The 3,224-nt window shown below is 47.0% G+C and overlaps 1 non-coding gene across 1 annotated transcript; it reads left to right on the top strand.

Annotated features, from left to right (window-relative positions):
* Positions 1 to 2,032: 2,032 nt before the first annotated feature.
* Positions 2,033 to 2,114, top strand: trnas-cga (transfer RNA serine (anticodon CGA)). Its single transcript has one exon. It is a non-coding gene; the product is annotated as a tRNA-Ser (tRNA).
* The last annotated feature ends 1,110 nt before the right edge of the window (positions 2,115 to 3,224 follow it).

Here is a 3,224-nt window from a genome sequence, read left to right as displayed (position 1 = left end):
CCACGTTACCGCCACGGACAGTATGTGTGGCTTTCAACTCGAGACCTGCCCCTCAAGGTGGATTCCCGCAAGCTCGCCCCTCCTTCATCGGCCCCTTTCCCATTGCTAATGTCATCAGCCTTGCTGCCGTCCGTCCCAAGCTCCCCTCCACTCTCTGCTGCATTCATCCCAACTTCCATGTGTCCCGCATCAAGCCTTTTATGAGCCGCCCCATGTCATAGAAACATACAAAACCTACAGCACAATGCAGGCCCTTCGGCCCTCAAAGTTGTGCCGAGCATGTCCGTGCTTTATAAATTACTAGGCTTACCATAACCATAACCCCCTATTTTTCTAAGCTCCATGTACCTATCGAAGAGTCGTATCCACCTCCACCACAGATGCCGGCAGTCCATTCCACGCACTAAGTTTTTTACGTTCTGAATTTTCTCTGAGTAAAAAACTTACCCCTGACATCTCCTCTGTACCTACTCCCCAACACCTTAAGCCTGTGTCCTCTTACGGAAACCATTTCAACCCTGGGAAAAAGCCTCTGACTATCCACACGTTCACTGTACACACCTCTATCAAATCATCTCACATCCTCCGTCGCTGCAAGGAGAAGAGGCCGAGTTCACTCAACCTGCTTTCATAAAGCATGCTCCCCAATCCAGGCAGCATCTGGATTGTCCTGTCTCCAAACCCCTCCACTCCCCCACTGCTATCGATGGATCACAGGCCTTCACGGTGCGTCGAATGCTGGACGTTCGTGGCCGGGGCCGTGGCCTCCAGTACCTTGAGGACTGGCAGAGCTACGGTCCTGTGGACATCCTGGATCCCTCTCTCATCAGGGATTTTCATCGCCAGCACCCAGCTCTACCTACCGTGACGCCAGGAGGCTTTCGTAGAGGCGGGGGTGGGGGGGGGGTGTGAATACTGTCAGTACTTCCAGTTGATCTTTGCGTTTTTCTGTGTTTTCCCCCTAACCGTCAGTCTGTGGTTCTCTATTGCCATGATCTCTTGTTTGTTTTCATGCCCCATGTGCTCCTGTCTCCCCTCCTGCTCTACTCCAGCTCCTGTATTACTGAACACTCCGTATCTGACCCGTTTCTCTTTATTACCTGTTTTGCTGCCACTTCTATCTCATTGTGCTCCACCTATCATCTGCCTCTCCGTTTTGTTGTCAGTGTGTTTCAGTCCTGTGTTTTCACCTGTTTGTTGCCGGATTGTGTCAGTGAATTTTCCTGAGCCTTTCCAGCATTCGTATCTGTACCCTGTCCGACGGATTTCGACTCTGCCTGTTTCCCGATTCTGGTTTTTGGATTTCTCTGGATGTTTTGATCTCTGCCTGAACTTTGACGCCGACTTTGTTTGCAGCTCGGGATTTGCTACTCAATTTGTGTGCACAGTACTGGGTCTGCGACTGGATCCCCGCTCCAGCGTCCTGACACTAAGGGCCTGTTTCTGAACTGCACTTCTCTACGGCTGTATGACACATTGATACTTATTGGAGAGAGAGAGAGAGACGGGAACCATCAGTGAGGAATATTTAACATGTACTCTGCAGTTCTGGACACTGGTGCAATGTCAGTAGCTATACATGTGACCACAGGGTAACAGTCAATGGGACCTATTCAGCTCGAGGTCCGCGATGAGTGTTGTTCCGTTGTAACAGGTATTGCGATCTCTGCTGTTTGTGACGTAGATATAAATTACATGGACGAAAGCATAACTGTGTGCCTGGCAGGTTTGCTGACAATACCAAGATTGCTGATCTTGTGAATAGCACGGAAGACTGGCAAGTGATACATCGGGATATGAGGCTAGAAATGGTAAATACTGGTTAACAAGGCGAAATGTGATATGTTTCACTTTCGGAGATCAAATATAAAGGAGATAAAAAAAACTGTTAATGCAAGATCCATAACAGTGATTATATTCAGAGCGATCTTGGGTTGCAAGTTCATAGATCCGTGAAAGTGATCACATAGGTTGATGGGGTAGTAAAGAAATCGTATGGGAAGTTTGCCTTTTTTTGTTGAGGAATTGTGTGGCTGTGATGGCCGAGTGGTTAAGGCGTTGGACTCGAAATCCAATGGGGTTTCCCCGCGCAGGTTCGAACCCTGCTCGCAGCGACTCTGCAAGAATTGTTTTCCTATTGCCATCATGAAGAAGTCTCGGGATTCACACCTCCATGTCCAGGAACAGTTACTACCCCTCAACCTTCAGGGTCTTGAACCAAAGTGGATATCTTCACTCAATTTCACTTGTCCCATTATTGAAATATTCCCACAACTTTTCAACACGTTTCATGGCGCCCTGACAAGTGTCTTTTAATCTTTAGCATTATCTCCCAGTTTCTTTTAATATTCAATTCCCCTTGAAATAAATGCCAACATTGCATTTGCCTTCTTTACCACAGTCTCAGCCTGTAAGTTAACCTTCTGGAAGTCTTGCACGAGGATTCCTAAGTCCCTTTGCACCTCTGATGTTTGAATTTTCTCCCCATTTAGATAGTAGTCTGTACTATTGTTCCCTTTACCAAAATGCATTTTCATACATTTCCCGAAACGGTCCCGCATTAGTCCCGCACCAGCATCATTTTCCAGTGGTCCAATATCAACTCTCACCACCCTTTTATTCTTTGGATAACCTTCCGATCCTGTGCCATCGCTTCTGGCCAACTCCTCTCTCATGCCGCTGTAATACAATTTACTAAACTGAAATACTGACACGTCTAACTTTTGCTTCTAAAATTTCCGTTTTAATTCTAACTCTTGCTTCTAAAATTTCCGTTTTAATTCTAACTTTTGCTTCGAAAATTTCCGTTTTAGTTCTAACGTTTACTTCTAAAATCTCCGTTTTAATTCTAACTGTTGCTTCTCAAATTTCAGTTTTAATTCTATGTATAAAAAGCGAGCAGATTGAGAAGGGTCGGTCATTTCTTCGGCAGTTGAACTGGGCACGACTGAGGAAGCGCGAGATTTCGGCCCGTGAGGCAGCGGGAGAATTTAAAAAAGCGAGCAGATTAACGGAGCGGCCGCCGTAGGAGCGGGAGACGGAGTAGTGGGAGACAGAGTAGGAAAGCTTTGGCTCGAGAGGCTTCGGCGAGCAGAGGCTGAGGACGAGCTTGCTCCTAGTGAGGAAAGGCCGGGTAGGTTCCTTTAATTACTCTAATTAACGTATGAGTGGGTAATGGAGGCAGCTGTTAGGGCAGTCGAGTGCTCCGTTTACAGTATGTGGGA

This window comes from Mobula birostris, chromosome 29 (genome assembly GCF_030028105.1).
Source record: "Mobula birostris isolate sMobBir1 chromosome 29, sMobBir1.hap1, whole genome shotgun sequence".
Classification (NCBI taxonomy): domain Eukaryota; kingdom Metazoa; phylum Chordata; class Chondrichthyes; order Myliobatiformes; family Myliobatidae; genus Mobula; species Mobula birostris.
The sequence above is the reverse complement of the archived record's forward strand: the minus strand, read 5'-3'. Positions and strand labels throughout refer to the sequence as shown.